Source organism: Sceloporus undulatus, chromosome 2 (genome assembly GCF_019175285.1).
Source record: "Sceloporus undulatus isolate JIND9_A2432 ecotype Alabama chromosome 2, SceUnd_v1.1, whole genome shotgun sequence".
Lineage (NCBI taxonomy): Eukaryota > Metazoa > Chordata > Lepidosauria > Squamata > Phrynosomatidae > Sceloporus > Sceloporus undulatus.
In genome coordinates, this window is record NC_056523.1 from 233,902,141 (window position 1) to 233,920,188 (window position 18,048).

The following is an 18,048-nucleotide window of genomic DNA, read 5'->3' on the forward strand; positions in this document are numbered from 1 at the left end:
TTTTGTGATGCATGAGCACTCTGACAGAGAAAGCTAATGATCTTGTAAAACTATAAATCTCCAGACTCCATAGGATGGAGCTACAGCATTTACAGTAGTGTCAAACTGCATCATTTATACAGTGTAGATGCACCCACAGAAGCTCAGGATATTTACTATTTATTTATTAAAATGTTTATTTCTCTTCCTATAGCTAAAGATTTCAGAATGGTATACTGACAATAGAATTATAGTTGACCCTCGGTATCCATAGGGAATCCATTCTGGACCCTCCCCCCTGTGCAGATCTCAAAATCCATGGATGCTCACGTTCTGTTGTCCCCAATGGCTGTGCGTGCATTCAGCTGCACCACCATTAAGGACAACCCCCATTATCCCATGACGGCACATGCATGTAGCTGTGCTGCCATTAGGGACAATGGTACTTAATGGCAGCATAACCACACGCACAACCATGTGACAATGGGGGTTGTCCCTAATGGTGCATGCACTGCCATTGGGGACGATGTAGGCTTGCCATCTGTGGATGCTTAAATCTGTGGGTGGCAAACCCACAGATGTTGTTGGCTGACTGTATATTAATTAACTAAAAGCATTCTAAAACAATATAAAGAGTACAAAACAATCTATAACTTTTAAAATCATATTATAAAACAGTGCATGCTACAGCAGAATTCCACCAACTTGTCAAGTCATATATTAACATGTGTATTCTTGGACATTTCTGTGCCCTCTAGAAAGTGAGTATATTTTGCTGCATAAAGTGACTCCCTCAGTTCCATGCTTTGTTAATCAAATTATGTCTCCTAAAAATAAACTATTCTTATGGGGTATATGCTTTCAGAAATATTTATCATTTTATCTATTTATTACAGTTGTATCCTGCTAAGGAACTCAAGACAAAGTACATAGTCATTCTCTCCACTTTAATCCTCACATCAGCTCTTAGGCCTGCCTGTTAGTCAGGTCGGGGAAGTCAAAAGTTATCCAGTGAGCTTCACAGCCAAATGGGGATTTGAACCTGGGTCTTCCTAGTCCTAGTCCAATATTAACCCAAGGACAAAGAACCAATTTCAGTATTGAAAATTTTAGAAATGTTCTCAGGGGCTGCATTCAAGTGTGGAACATACCAAAATTACCAGTATATTTTAGCTTTAAACTCTTATTGCCTTTGGAGAGATAGTTCAACCTTATAGAATGGTTAAAAAAATAATCCAAAATTAGGAACCCATCAGATGATGATATTATGGGATGCAGCTATCTGGGATATGCTAGCAAGCCAGATTCAATCTCTTGAGTTTCTCTATCCTTGTTGTAACTACTCTGTCTATCCCTAGAATACTGATCCTCTCCCTAATTGTTTCAGGTTAAAAAAATTGTCCCTGTTTTATGTCTGACAGAAATTGTGAGTACATTTCTACCATAGCTTTATTAAAATTTGACGGAGCTGCCAGCTGATGATTGTTATGTTGTACATTAGACAGTACAGTTAGTCCTTCATATCCAAAGATTCTTCATCCATGGATTCAACCAACAATATATTCTCTCTCTCTCTCTCTCTCTCTCTCTCTCTCTCTCAAATATTAAAAAAGCAAACCTTGATTTTGTCATTGGCAAAAATAATGGTCATGGAACCAAACCACAGTGGATACCGAGGATCCACCATAGTCCTCTGAAGGGCAACAAAATAGATGAATATTTGTTTTCTCAGCCCTTGTGTTGTTATATTAAAACAGATTGAAATATAAGAAATCATTAATATAAATAGTCTATTGCTACCTAAGGATCAATCACACTGTACTAAACCTTAGTTCAGCATGATGTCTGAAGATCACAGAGTTTCAGAATATGTTTAATGACAACACACAATTTCATCAACCAAATAAGTAACAACAGTTTGACTTCAGTATTAGAATTTGCTCTTAACAATGATACAGTTTATCTGATGCTATATTGTGAATAATAGTGCCATTGCAAATCTAATTTTTCAGGTGATGAATTGGGTTTATAAAACTTTGCTGTCAGCTAAAACATGACATTAAAAATCTACCTTTAGTCTAATAGGGTTTTGGCTCAGTCTTTAAACAAGTCCTTTAATCTTTTTTTATCTTAATGCAGTGAATGGGAAGAAAAAAAATATAAAACAAGGTCTCCTTCTTTATTTATGGGTAAAACTCAAGCTTCATTTTAAAGACACATATTTCACTGTGTGACTTGGATGATTTTGACATTTGTAGAAATCTCCCTTCCCCTCATGATTGCTCTTTTCAAATAGTATTTGGGGGAAAATTGGATTGCTATTAAGAGATCGCACCCTGATTAATTTTATTTTTAGATTCAGCACCATGTGTCTGTAGTTAAAATGTATGAGACTGACAGTGAAAACAATCTCACCTTTATTTATCTATTTATTTATTATCTGTTTATTTCAATTTCTAAGATGGTTAGTTTGCATGTCATTGTTGATGTTTCCGAAGTGATCAAATGCTAAATCCTAATAACTTGCATTAATTCTACCTATGCTACCTGTGATTAAAAAATTACTTATAGTAGAATTAACAAAACAGCCTCTTGCTATATATTATGTAATCAGAATATTTTGTATTGGGAATTAAAAAGAAATGTACCTTTTTGCAAGCCCATTCTATTCTTTCTAGCTAACTCTAATAATATCAGGAAATCTTTTTTGTGTAAGTAGTAACCTGCTCAGTCCAGACTACTCAGCTATTAGAATGATCATGAAAATTGGGAGCTACAATGAAATACAAAATTCAGTGTTGTATTTAACAACATAGCCCTTTTTTTTTGTTTTTAGAAAACCTTCAGAAAAAGTGAAAAGTTCGACTGAAAACTAAAAATTCAAAATGATAAGTTACATGTATATCCTTTTAATTATTATTATTCTTTAGCTTACTAAAACCTTGCATGTTTAGCCTTCACAAAACAATCATGGAAAAATAATTGGGTAATCCAGTTCTGATATATAGCGGAAAGGAACATAGCCTCCCCACATGGCAGAAACTGTACTGCTATTTACTCCCGTTCTCTTGTTTAAGGAGCTAAGTAACATAAGGTGAAAATTGCAGAAAATTGATGGGATTTTGCTTTTGGGGAAGGAGTTTTGTATACAGCTGGGTAGGTGAGTAACTGCAGGATTACTTACTCGCTTATCCAGCTGTATACGAAATTGCATCTCCAAAAGCAATGCCCCAACCATTCTTTGCTGTTTTCATCTTGCTTATCCAGAATTATAAGAATTGTACCTGTAGAACATAGGACTGCTCAATTTCTTTGTGTGTGTGTGTGTGTGTGTATGTATGAAAATCAAAAAATTGTCTGGCCCGGGTCTAGAAAGGCACATACATCTGAGTGCCCCATTTGTCAGGTTTTGTGTGTGTTCCATAAATAAAATACAATATGCAATATTCAGTTATTGTCACCAGGTTACACTATACACAGCAATTTCAGACGCTGGGAAGGCGTTATCACAGGGAAGAATCCCTTTTTTCTGTGCCTTAAAATGCTCAAGTTTGTGCCCTCAGAAAATGTGATATCCACATACAGTGAGTGAGCAGTCTCGAGGGAAGACATTTGGATTGCTCACAACAAATGTGTGACAACTGCACATTTATCACTCTTAAGAACTGATAATTGAGAAAGGCCCTTTAGGCTGCTTTTCATTTGGCAAAATATTATTTGTAGATGTAGCCTGAAAATCCATTTTTGGTGAGTGATAGCAAAACTGTGACTGTATTTTACTCTAAATACTGTTTCAAATCTATTGGAGGATTGTAATATCTAGTTGCATTGGCTGCCTCAGTTGCCCAGGAGTTCAAGCAAATAACAGTAATTATTATGCTTATGATTATTGTTTGTGAACAAAAAACTACTTGTTTTTATTGTATTATTTCTGTTATGATTTAAAAACAACAGCAACATCCATACAGCAAAACTGCAATTTTCTTTTTGGATGAGGAAAAAACACTTTCCCCTGACTTCTTAACCACCACCACATTTCAGATAGTGTTTGGGGAGAGAGAAGATCATTCACATCCTCTCCTTTTGGAGGGTAAAGGCAAATAAGCCTGGTGTTTGGCTGTCCACCATCTGTGTAAGGAATTCACAATCCCAGACAAAAGAAATTGGCAAAGTCTTCTTTCTGTCTGTTCTCCAGAGCCTCCCGATAGCCATAAAACACCTGGACAAAATCAGCAGGTGATGGCAAGGGAAAGAGAATGATCAGTCACAGGCATTGTTAAATCCTTTGAACATTACTTATAGCCTGGACACTGCTGTCACCAGGCACAGTTTGATCTTGGGTGAAGTTTCTTTCTCCTTTGCTCTTGCACGCTCGCTTTCTCTCTCTCTCTCCTGGAAGTGCTTTATTCGCTGACCATGTGACAACAGAGGGAAGTAGACATAAATGCCGACAAATAACGCGGAGTCTAATTTTCCCCATGTTGCAATGGTTATCCCGCATGGTAAGTTTAGAGTTTCTGCCTCTTAATGTAGCAGGCCACAAAAGCCTTATCAAGTTCAGGCAAATCTATCCGCAGCGTATCTTTTTCACTGTCATGTTTGCTTTCCAAGGAGGTGTTTTATCTTTTTCAGTGTAGCATTAAAAAAAATCATTTTAGTAACTAGGGTAATGTATTTTCAAGTTGGCCACAAAAATAGAGGCTGACACAGTCAGAGCAATTGAACTTTTTCCACCCCTTTCCCCAACCCCAGTCTTTCCCTGTGTGTGTGTGTGTGTGTGTGTGTAATTCAGTACTGATATCTCAGGCTCAACCCAGTCTTCCTTATTCCATTCTAGGTTTTGTGCTTCATAAGTATATATTTTCTTGCACAAAAATTTAAAATAGTGTTCACTTTTAAAGTTGAAAACCTAGCAGACACTCTAAAGTAGTGTAAGTTTGGTGAATTTGGGAGAAATGAGCAGTGGGATGCAAGAGAAGGAAAAAGCATCAAAAGGACAGTGCCTTCATCAGGGATGCTCTTGATTAACACTGCAAGCAGTGTATGTCTCCTCATAAGTAAGTCCCATTAACTTGAGCAAATAAGTGATGTAGTTAGCATTTGAATGCACTGGTGTAGTTTGAGCCTGCCAGGCCATCTGTACCTAACTGGTTAAGTCTGTAGTGGTTTTTGCGTTGCATTCCCAAAATTAATCCTAAACTATAACAAAAAAATAAATAAAAATCTGCTGGATCACTTCACAGTTCAGCTGTCCTATTATATATGTCTGAGTACTAATAATACTGGTACACGATACCTGCACAATGTATAACTTACCAAACTAAACATAAACTAGCCGCTTACTCTTTTTTCCCAGTCTGTCCGGAAAAAGAAAAATAGCCTGGGATTGCAATCCCATGTTTGTTGTTGTGGGTCTTCATTTCTGACTTATAGTTGATGCTAAGGTGAACCTATCATGGAGCTTTCTTGGCAAGAATTGTTCAGAGGGTTTTGCCTTACTCTGAGGCTAAGAGAACGTGTCTTGTCCAAGGTAATCCAGTTGGTTACTATATCCAAGCAAGGATTTGAACCTTGGTTACCAGAATCATAGTCCAACACTCAAACCACTATACAACACTGGCCTTGCAATCCTATATATGTTGACCTATTGTGCTTAATTTGGTTTACATGCTGGTAAATATGGTTAAGATTGTAACTTCATTTTCAGTCTCCTGGGATGCTAGAACATAACAACAACAATGATTATAGGTTATATAGGTGGCATATGTTTGGATGACATGACATTTGATGTTTGTGCAGTGTTATGAAAATTTGACTGTGTCAGTGGAAGTTTGCTTATAGAACTGCATGCATGTGTCTTTATGATTGCTGGTGTAATTCTGCTGCTACTTATACAGTTTAATTTTTCCCTATTCTTTTCCACTTGATTGATTTAGTGTATATTTTGCTATAATTTGATTTAAAACAAATCTGAAGTAACAGAGTTCAACTGGGCAAGTATATATTTGAGAAACTCTTTAAAATAACTAAGTAAACCAATAGGTACACATGCACAGACATTTATCACAAGATTGTCAGCTGTGTGGAAGGTATAATTCATGAAATGGAAAGATACAAATTGTCAGATAAGGAAATAAATTTTCATGGATGTAGCCATTTGAGCAAATCACCACATTCTGCAGTACAGGTAAAAGAAGTTTTTACAATTTGCTGTTAATGTTAGACAGAATAAAAAATTGTATTGGCAACCTGTCTTAGGCAGAAGCAGCGTCTCAGTTATACAATTTTTAAAATTCCAATTAAAACTGTTTTAATTTATTTGATTATCTGAAGCATTTGGATATTTGTGGAAAGATTTATAACTGTGGTATTATTTTTATGGTATTTAAAAAACCTGTATGGTATTTCAACTGAGATAGTCATGTCAAAGAGGGTTTATTTTTACAGATTTTTAATACATATTTTTAATGTATGAGTAAGGGGTAAAACAGACGGCCCCAACAGGGAGGCTTGGAGACACCCCTTTTAGGATGGATTGGGGCCATGGCAAACAGACATACAGCCTCAATCCAGCCAGCTTCTGCCACAATTGTGAGCAGAAAAAAAATCTGCTCCTATTTGGGGCGGAAAAAAAGCCTCTGGAGCTGGCTTTTCACCGGCTCTGGGGCATGTGGTGTCTAAACACCATGCCAAGTTGTTTCAAAGGCGCCTGGCGTGTAATCACTGGCACGACTTCTAGGCAACTTGGGGGCATGGCACATGTAAACACCACACTGCCAAGCCATCTTGGAGCCGGCTGAAGCTGCTGGTCTGCTCCTGTCCTAAGACGTAGGCTGCAAATCTAACATTTAAGTGCGACAGTTAGCTATTGTGAACTCTTACTTATGAGTAGACACATGTCAGATTGAATTGTTAATGTGCACTGTGAATACAAGAGGTGCATGCTGAATAGAACATTGACTGATATTGCCATACAGCTTTGGCCAATACTACTTGAAGTGCTTGAGAGGCCGTCCAGCTCAGCTTGGTCCTGAAACCAGGGCAGGATTTAGAAATTTGAAGATTTATGCCTCCTACGCATGATTTTTGGAACTCCTAAAATAGAATTTACTGTTTCCCAAAGTACTTGTGTCTTTTGTATGTCTTGCACCCACTGACTGTTTCGTTTCTTTTTTAAAAAATCTTTTGTGGATTTTTAAAAAAAATGTTTAATTAAGGGCCAGTACAGACCAGCAAAATATACTGGCTTCCCAGTGGCATGGCAACACGGCGCATAGATGCAGCATGCCCCAACGCTGCCCTGAAGCCTGCATCACACCACCCTGCTGCCCACACGGAGGGCAGCTTTTCAGTGCTCTGGTGGTGTGGCGTTTAGATGCCATATGCCTCAGGAGTACTGAAAAGCCACAGCAGTAGAGGAAAGAGTGGCTTGATACACAATTTGAAATTATCAATATGTCCTGATTTTTGAAAAGAAATAATGTGTGTTGATACTTCTATTGTTGCTGCTACAGTTTTGTGGGCTTTTTTAAAAAAAATGTTCTGTTGTTAATGCAGTATTTAGGTCTTTAACACATGTTCCCCATAAAGAAAATATTCAACATCACTGGGATTTTTCATATTTGGGGATTTTATTGCAAAAGCTGAATATGTCACTTCTGTGGTAACATACTGAGGATGTCTAGTACTTCTGTGAAAAGAACAGAGTCCAGCATGACCTATGGCTTCACAGAAGAGTATGTAAGAAAATGTTGACTTCTTTGTCCTGTACAAAAAAGTTCAGCTTCCAGAGGAAGTGAGCAATGTAAGCTATGCTCACATAATCCACATTTGTTGGATGAATTCTCCTGGTACACTTTAGCAATAAGCCATGCAGGAGGTGTGACTGTTTTTGGGTTGTCAGTGTTTTACCATTTAAAGGAAAAGTTTTTTTTTTTTTGCCAAAATAATTAACTAATTTCTGCTGCTTCTTTTTTTTAAAAGACATTGATGGAAGAAGGCTATATTACTATTATGCTATTTTAAAAATCTCATTTTTGAAGGGTGGGAGTAACAACAATTTAGCTTACTCTTACCTTGATAAGGCTGGCCGGTGCTCAGATTCCTGCATTAGAGGAAATACCACTGTCCCTCCCCTACTCTCTTCTAGTCCAACTCTACTGCCATACCTAAGCCTTCAGCCAAGGAAAGGAAATGTATATGCATTTGAAGGCTGGGCGAGAGCCAGACCAAGGCAAACTTTTCTTTTTTCTAAGTAATTGAAAGGGAGGGTGGTTAAGAGTTCTACTCCATGAACACAAACAAAGAAAGTAATCAGAGCAATAATTTGCAGCAAGTTTGGATCAGATGCTACTCCTTGAATCATAGATTGAGAAACAAGATGGGAAAGTGACTGAGGGAAAGAATTATCTTGGAAGGAGCCATGAAGGCTGCATACTTCAATTGTTTGTGTACTAGATGACAGAAGCTACAAAGACTGTTTTTGTACTGTCTGTCCACTAGACAAAAGGAGCCTTGGTGGCTGCATTCATTGCTTGTCTACAAGCCAAAAAAAAAAATAAAGAGTTGTAAAGCTATATATTCAGAATTTAGGCTAAGATGGTGCACATCCCTGCATGGCAACAAAAGGGTACTATGGAGAAAACCGTATTAATGCTTCCACAGTATCAAAGGTGAACTAACAATACTTTTGGTTGCACTGAGACAGCTGTCACTGGTGAATGGAAAATCAGGGCCCTATTGCACTATACTGTAATAGCACTATTATTCCACCTTAACTGCCACTGTAACATGGGAGCTTATTGCACAGGGCTGCAGGAATGCAGTTAGCATGGAACGAAAGGGGGTGTGATGGGAACGGAATGGGCAAAGGACACATTTTACTGCATGCCGGAACGCCGCCAGAAATCCCCATTCCATTCCCCATCCATCCCAGAGGAGGTGATTTTCAAGAACTGTTCTGAACAGTTCCTGAAAATTGGCCGCTCTGATACGGATGGGGAACAGAATGCAGACTTCCGGTGGCCTCGGTGGCGTTCTGGCTTGCAATAAAATGCATCCTTTCCCCGTTCCGTTCCCATCATGCCCCCTTTCATTCTGTGCTAGCTGTATTCCTGCAGCCCTGTGCAATAAGCTCCATGGTATGGAATCTTGGAATTTGCAGTTTAGGCAGGAGCATTTAGAATTCTCAGCCAGAGATAAGAAATAAATAATAGGAAAATAGTTATTATTCTTCTAGAAATGAGTTGGAAAGGAATATGGACTATTGGTTAATGAAGAAAATTATCAGATAATGTATGCATCTTTAGAGGTCAATAAGGAAAGAGGACTACATAGAACTTTGATTTCCATTTATTTAATTACGTCAATTAAAAAAAAAAAAACCAGAACGTGAGACTTCCTGAACACCATCTAGATGTTTGAACTGATCTTCTGAATTCAGACACAGACAGCTCTGGCAAGGTTCCCTCAGATGTTTTCACCACAGTTCAGCTTCTATGAAAGAAGGCATGAAGCCAATGTGTCTTTATACAAAACTTATATACAAGGTCACCACATTAATCCTCTATTTCCATTAATTTCTAATGTGTGTGTCTTACATGTTTTAGATTTCCAAAAAAGGTTGCTCACTTGTTTGTTTGTTACTTACCTTTTGGAATATAACCTACAATAAAAAAACTGAATTAAAAAATAGAATTCTCAGTCAGAGAGCTCTTAGGCCTCACCAGCCTACAAACAGGATACAGCCATAACAGTTAAAGTGGAATGAAAAGGCTATAAGAGTGTAGTGTGATAGGTCCCTTAAAGCAGGGATGCTTTGTGGAAGTGGGGTCCAGGCTTGGTTCTGGTTGATTCTTATAGAAGCTTACTTTATCTCTGGAAGCATCAAAATTGATCTGCGGCTCAATGTGGCTGGCGTTTGAACTTTGGACAAAGCTTTAAAAATACAGTCCGTCCTTGCCTTACACGGGGGATCCGTTCCGGATCCCGCCGCGTAAGGCGAATTCTGCCTATGCTTGAGCCCCATTGGAAACAATGGGGCTCGTGTGCGGCGGCGCGGGAGTGTGCGGGGCGCAACGGGCGCGCACGCCTATTCAATTGAATGGGACGTGCCGCCCCTTCCACCCTGCGCGCCCCCCGCAGCTTGAGCGCGTATGCTCAAGGCCGCGTATGGCGCGGGTGCGCTGTATTAACTAGACCAAGGGGCTGTCTGCACAAGTGATAAAATGTGGGTTTGTCCCACTTTGAAACCCAACTGTTTAAATGGTGCATGTAGCCAACAGAGGAGGAATCCAAGATATCATGCTTTGGGGCTAAACGCCAGAGTGAAATAACTTCTGGTTCAATGGTGTGAACCATTGTACCAGTATGCTGACTGCATGCCATTTTGAGATGAGCGAAGGGGCTGGCATAATTTCTGCCCATAATTTTTGTTGTTGTTGCTGCCTGTCTGTGAATCAGTCATACATATGCATGAGTGGTCATCTGCACCATCAATCCATCACACACTCCATGAAGCGAAATGATGACCAACACAGAATGTTACCAACAATATAATGTATTTAATCATAACATTAACAAATTGGCCTGACCAACAAGGGGGCATGTATGGGAGGCCTCCATGATTGTGCTGTGCCAATGGGTGCACCAATTCACCATATGGGCCATTGATTGTTTGTGTGATCAGGTGGCTGGCTGCATGGCCATTTGCATAGCATTGATTGGGTTGGCAAGAGTGGTGATTAGTGACTGCTGGCATCTATGGGCTTATGCACATGCATTTGTGGTGGAACAGGAAAACAATAATGGTATGGCACAGATTGTACCTGTGAAGGCCTCATTTTGGAGGTCCATTCTTGCAGACAAAGGAGGGCAGTGCAGATTGCCCATCCACCAATTTTACCTGTTGTGGGAGCCAGCAGAGTGGTCAGTGGGTGCTCTTGCAAATCAGGAAACTCCGGAGGTAATCCAGCTTTTCCCTTCCATCTGCACTCAATTTGTTAAAAAAGCAAAACAAAACAAAACTGGATGCAGGATTCAGATCCAGTGTAGTAGAAGAGGGAAATCAGGGTTGGAAATGCTTGTTTTTTATGTTTTACTTTGAGAACACTGTTTAACCTCAATGACTTGCTATTCTGCAGCTGTTACTGAGTTCTTCTACCTTTTTAAAACTTGCGTAGTTCCATTTAATTCTATGATATTTAGTATCAAGGGCAATGTTATTCTTATTTTTCTTTTTAAAAACTATCTGAAATTTTACTAGTTTATACCTCTTTCTTAGCCAATTGAAAAAGAAAAGTTTTGGTTCATAGGTTTGATTCTATTGCAGTTGGTTTATTTGTTCATGGAAGGACTATTTTACACCCATGCTAAAGTGTGCAGAAAGTGAAACTAAATGTAAGTTGTGGAGAGATCTTGTAGCAGTTTTGAGACTAACTGAAAGAAAGACATTGGCAACATGAGCTTTTGTAAACTTCAGTCTACTTCCACAGATGCTTTGGACTGAAATCTACAAATGCCCATGCTGCCAACTTCTTACTTTCAGTTAGTCTCAAAGGTGCTACAAGATCTCTTTACATACTAATACTACAGACTAAAACGGCTATTATCTTTGATTTCTACTAAATGTAAGTTGTTTGTTCTACTTGTACAACAAAGTTTGTATTGGATCTAGAAGTTATGCATGGTTATTAGAGAGAAGCAACTGTAGGTGTGATGGAGCAAGTGAAAAGCAAGCAAGGAAAGGATTTAAGCAAAGCAAATTTGTAACAGGAACAAGAGAGAACTATAGTAACAGGGTACATTTATTGTTCAAGACATAGCTTGACTTAGTGTTTCCATGTGGCCTGTTCTTTCAGATGAACTCCAAGAATACTGGTATGGTTTGTGACTGAATAGTGTTTGATACTGACACACAGACTGAATGACCACCTGAAATTCCTTAGTCTCTAGTTTCAGGGCTCACAATGAACTATAGTCCTGATATGTTCTTTGATAGTAGAACTTTGCATTTCTGGAAGAAAATTAGAGGTTTTCAGAACTTCATGCTTAATTCAAACTTTCAGGCCACAGGCTGGCCCATAGATATATAGCTCTCAAACACTAATTTATCCTCATATTTCCTTCTGTTAAACGTCCAAATTTATACCTAATCACTTTATTTTACTACAGAATGGTGGTCTTGAAGCAGATCATTCTGTGGTTAAAACTAGTTTGTTGCTAGATTATTCATATTATTTTATATTATTTATATTTAAAGTGTTTTAAAGTCTACATAAAAGGAGTCCAAGGACATGCCGGGGGGGGACCCCTTTTCTTTTGTTTCATTGATAAAAGGGATCATAGGGCTCATTCCCACTAGGTTTAAAGCGAATTGCTGATCAGATTATATGTCTGCCATTCCCACTTGAAACTGGCTCTGATCCTACTGTGAAAAGACCCAAATCTGAACCGTGTTCAACAAGTGGGAACGACAGATTGGATTTGCCTCGAGGGGCTGTGCCATCTCTTGCCAACTTCTCTCAGTGAGCCCTAGTGCTCTGTTGCTGTTTTCGGGGGCAACTGTGGGGTATCATCTTGGGTCGTTTCTCTTCCGCAGCTCTCCTTTTGGGCTCAGCCAAGGCTGGCAGGTAGGCCAGTCCATCTTCCCTTCCTCCCCTTGGCAAGCAGGGGGTTGAGAGGCTTTTCTCTTTGGAGAAAGAGCCAAGGCGAGTTGGGAGCCCCACCAGAATCCTTTTTTAAGCATAGCTTCGCCTTCTCTTCCTTCCTCTGCTTTTCCCAGCTTGGCCATGGAAACCCATTGGGTGCCCCTGGACAAGTCACATGCTCGCAGCTGGAGGGGAGGAGGAGGGGGGGCTGGAAGAGCTTTGGCCAGGCTCCCCAGTTGAGGCTGTCAAGAGTGGGTTAGGGCCAGGACCCTGGAGAGGTCTGAGTTGGAGCCCGGGAGCACTCTTGTCTACGAGGAATACTCTGGCCAGGCTTCCTGGTTGAGGCAGCCGAGGATGGGTCAGGGCAAAGGGGAGGAGAGGGAGCTTGGCCACTGCCATTGCTGCCATGGACAGCAATGTGAGGGGCACACTGGAGAGCAGCCCATCTGGAGGAGGCAGAGGAGGAGCCACTGGGGCTCAAGCCTTCCTGCCTTCCTGCCACCCGTACTATATTGTTGTTGTTGTGTGCCTTCAAGTCTGTCATGGGGTTTTCTTGGTAAGGTTTGTTCAGAAGGAGTTTGCTTTTTCTCTCCTCCTCCTCCTCCTCCTCTGTCTATGGCAGTCGTTCTTCTTCTCCCTTCCCCTTCAAGTGTGAATGACAAGGGAGTAAAAGGGAAGTAAATGGCCCAGAGAGATTCAATCACAAAATAACCCGGTTTCTACACTGGGATATTTTGTAGTGGGAATGGGCCTATAGACACTTATGATTTATTATACTTAAATGCCCGCCAAGTGTGTTGTTGTTTCTTTTGGGCTGTGTTTGATAATCATCTGAAATTTTACAGCCTGAGTATTTTGATAATCAACCTGATCTTAAATATATTTATTTGGAAACAAGCCCGACTGATTTTGGTTTCAGTTACTTCTTAGTAAGTGGCTTAGACCATGGTCTAACATGATATGTACATGGTATGTTCAACATCAAAACATAAGTGTGATCATTTGAACTTAGACTGACACTTTAACCTGTTTTTAATGAAAATACTGAAGACAATGTTTATGGTAGTCAGCATATGTGCAGCTATGTGTCCCATTTTGCTCCCATTGCCCCCCCCATATCTCTAATATCTTGAACAAGATGGCTTTGCAGATTGATTTAAACATGTCTTAGACCTCTTCTCAACTAGAAGATGTTTTCTAATCTTTTTACATCTTTGAAGTGATACAATTATGATTTTGGAGGCTTTCAAAATATAGGGTGGCTCAATTCATATTTATTCCTTTTCTACATTTAGGCTCTGAGTGCCTTCCAAAGCATTATTCCACTTTAGTCTTTCTGTCTGGTTTCTATATAGTTGTGCTATGAGCTGTTGAAGCAGCTTTTCCATATACAACTAAAAGACAGTTAATGAGAGGTATAAGCACTGCTGCATTCCAGGAGAAAATTTCTCCCATAGAACTTTGTAAGTCAGCCATTGACCTTCATGAAGTACTACATCTTAAATGTCAGAGCAAAGTCCATCTGTATGGCTGCACTGAAACAATAACATCCATAACTGAAGTCATCCTAATGGCAGTTTGTGCAGTCACACAGTGAGCTGCTCCATTGCAAGAGTCCTGAGTCCTTTTAAAGGAGTTCTGCTCACATTGGTGGTCCATGGATCAGTGCTGGTCCATGGCTAGTGGCTGCCAGTCTGGGATAGATGTGCAGGACAGAAAGAAAGAAAGAATTTTGGGTAATGGGCCCCAAAAAGTGCCAGTCCCTGGCACAATGGGGAGAAAGCCCAACTTGCTCCCCACATTAAATAGCTTAAGTGTTTCTTTAAATGGAATATTTTGTATCTTTTATTCATGGCTTCATAAAGCCTTCTCTCACGTCATGCACAAAACCAAAACAACTTGCTCCTTGATGGGAAGGAGCTGGTTAGAACTCTAAAATGTTCCTGGAATCAGCTCTGTAGAGACACAGAGAAGATGCCATGATCATGAAGGTGGTTTTCCCAGGGTGAGGCTCATCCATCGCACTCTGGGTGTGCTGACCCCTGCGATTTCCCCAAATGTGGGAAACTCGACTCCATAACAGCAAGGTGACCACTTGAAGAGCTTCAGTATCAAGTGAACAAACTATTTTTCTTTAATAGTACACTCTACAGGGGAAAGACAAGTGGTTTTTCTCCTGTTTTGTATGCAGTGTTACCTTATGAAACAGTTACATAATTTCAGGAAACAGTATAATGAATATGAACACTTTGAAAATGGGTTGCATATTCCATTAATTGTTTATTTGCAAAAGAAAAAAAAACCTACTTATTTGGTTTCTGGCAGTTGCTTCACCAAACTATCTCCAGATGTGGCGAGGAGGTGGGGAATGAAGAAACAGGATCCACATTTTTTACTGTTACATTGAAATGTTTTGCAGCACATTCACATTTCATAATCTACATTTGGATGTTAGTTTTGTTTTGTCTTATGTGCTTATGCACTTGTATTTCATTTCCCCTTCTTCTCTGCTTGTCAATCCAAGGGCTGTATTGTAAACAGTTTTCAGCAACATCTTCCATGAACATCTGCATAATGTAATTGTAGGAAGGGAACTTGAAGGTGGAAGCCCCATCTATGATGAGAGATTAAAAATGAATCTTCCACTCTTCAAAATCATGTTTTTTAAAGAAGCTCTTAACAAACCACATTACCCATGTCTGAATTTGTGAAGGCTCCAACCCTTTAGAAAAAAGAAGAGCTTAGTTTTGATTTTTATAACAGGGGAATAGATATTACCTGGATTTCTGTGTTGATTACTTAGCATAGTGTGTGGTAAGTGTGGTTCTTGAATTAACTTGTTTTAGGATGCTCTTGTTTCACGGAGTTTAAAAAGCATCCAAATTCTTAAAAAGTAACAAATACTTTCTCCTCTATATGATTTATTTTTTGTTAGTGACTCTCCTTTTTCTTATCACCACCTCATCCAAAGTGTGTGTTCACAGAGGCTCCAGAGGAATCTGGCCTGTGAACGCTAGCCACATTTTAAAAATGGAGATGAATTTGGGGTGGACCTGTGTATGTCAAGCCGATCTCTGTTCACTTGAAAGTTATTTTCCAGATTGTTCAAGATACTGGATCATAATGTGTGTGTGTTCTGTGGTGGTGAGGGAAGGACTGTCTACTCTCACAGGAAGAAAAAAACAACTGTCCAATAAGCCTCACCCTTCATCTGAGGGTCATAGAGGAAACCTTGGCTAGACATTTTGGTGACTAATTTAAAATATCTGGCAAGACGATTGATAGCGCCTTCCTTTGTGTTGTGACAAATACATTTTGACTGCAGTTTATTAACATAATCCAACACAACCACAGACATATTGTAAGCATTATAGCATTGAATTAGAAACATTTTTTTGCACATCACAGTCTTTGTTCTTTCTCGCTCTTTTTCCTTGACAAGGATCTGGATAATTGCCTCAGCAAATGAACCACTGTGTTCAGTCTGTTTCTATAATTTCTTAAATTGTTTTTCATTGTAAAACTGAGCAAGCTTTTACTAAATATAAAAGAACCGCAGTATAATTACAGCAACAGTATATTATTAAAAAGTGTGACAGAAATGGCACTTAAACTGACAGCTACTTTCTCTTCATGTCTGTGCAACAAATTAAATATCTCCTTGAGAGCATTAGCAAGCAACAGTGTCTTTTACATAGCAGTCAGTTCTACCTAATCTAATATAATTTTATCTGTTTTTTCTCCACAGGAATTTAAAAAATGTGGTCCCTTAGCCTTAACACTGCCAGGTACTTAGATTTGGAAATATTGGTCATAGTGAGATAGAAATGGGTAGAGATGTGAATAAATCTTGCAGTTGTTTCCAAGGGCCTTGGAAGATTCTCAACTTTCCTTATGAGATATCACCTCCAATATAAGACCGAGACTTTTTGACTGGCCATGGATGCTGTAATTGATGCAAAATGTATTTTTCAAAAACTCCCATGACTTCTCAAGATTTTAGTGCCTTTTCCCTATCTAAAACTAAGCCCATACACAAATACAAACCTATCACAACACAAAAACACAAACAACCATGTAGTGCTACAACTTATACTATAAAACTTTTACATTTTCCGTTACTGTGCATTTTACTAAATGTGCCAAAAAATCTTGAAAAAAAATCTTAATTTCATTCAAGACCAGGATCAGAAAAGACCACCATCTTGTGGTGATCAAGAAGAAACAAAGTTGAATATTTCAATTTATCACATGAAAACAAATCAAGTCAGGATTCACATCCCTAGACATTTGGTTTTCTGAGCTGTGATAGGGGATGAGTCTAATAGCGCAGTCAGGGTAATGTAACCCTACTTTGCTGACACTGTTGCAGTTTATGGCTTTAAAGCATTTTCACACCTTTCTGAAAAACTCACACCTCTATGATAATGTACAGAGCTTTCTGTGCTTTGTATAAATGAGGCTGAGTAAATAAACAAGAAGAAAGGGGGTTGATTCCACCCCATTTCCCATTACACTTCTCACATAGGCGGGTTATAGACCGCCGATTTGGGGCGGGCTGCACCCGCCTCTTTCCCCGGTGTATTGGGGCCTCAGCTGCCAGAACGGCAGCCGCTGAGGCCCCGATACGCCGCTTTTCAGGCTGTGAGGAAGCAGCAAAACCCCGCTTCCCCGCAGCCTGAAAAGGGGTGTCCCTGGGGCTTCAAGCCCCAAGGACACCCCGCGGCGGCGGGGAGAAGGAGAAAGGGGCCGCTTGGCCTCTTTCTCCATTGCTTCGCTGGACGCAGTCGTCTGAAGGCTGCGCCCAGCGAAGCAAAGTGCCACTGCAAACCAGGAAGGAGCTCCGAAACGGAGCTCCTTCCTGGTCCCCGGAAAGGGCGCCCTAGCGCGGAGTGAGGATGTCACGCCCGTGCTGCCCCGTGTAGAGGCGGTGCGGCCATGACATCCTCATGACGGCGGCCATCTGGAACGGCCACCGTCATTTTTTACGCGCAGAGCGCGTATTAGGGTTAGGGGTGTGTGGAAGCACCGCACCTCCCTAACCCTAGTACGCGCTCTGCGCGTACTATAATGGCAGTTTGTAACCCGCCATAGAGAGCAACATTCTGGAGTAGGTAGCTCCTGATTCACATGGAAGCTCTCTGTGTGACCAAGACACATGAAAATTCCCATGGATCCATGGAGAACAGCAGTGGGAACCACATGGAGAGTGACAGTGGAATAGATGGGCTAGTGCTCTCATCAATTCGGGTGTTTACTTTATTTGGTTTATATTATGGTAGCATTTGTATTTCACAGTGTGTTTAATCAGCACTTTTATCCTCTTCATCAATGACGGAGAGCAGTGGTCCCCAAACTGTGCTCTTTAAGGGATTTTGGACTTCATCTCCGAGAATCCCAGACTACATGGCATAGGGTTCTG

The 18,048-nt window shown here is 40.0% G+C and overlaps 1 protein-coding gene and 1 pseudogene across 2 annotated transcripts in view; both read left to right on the top strand.

Annotated features, from left to right (window-relative positions):
- BNC2 (basonuclin 2) overlaps positions 1-18,048 on the top strand; it is a 333,536-nt gene that overhangs the window by 125,262 nt on the left and 190,226 nt on the right. The gene's annotated exons all lie outside the window — the stretch shown is intronic.
- Positions 14,594-14,700, top strand: LOC121924490 (annotated as a pseudogene).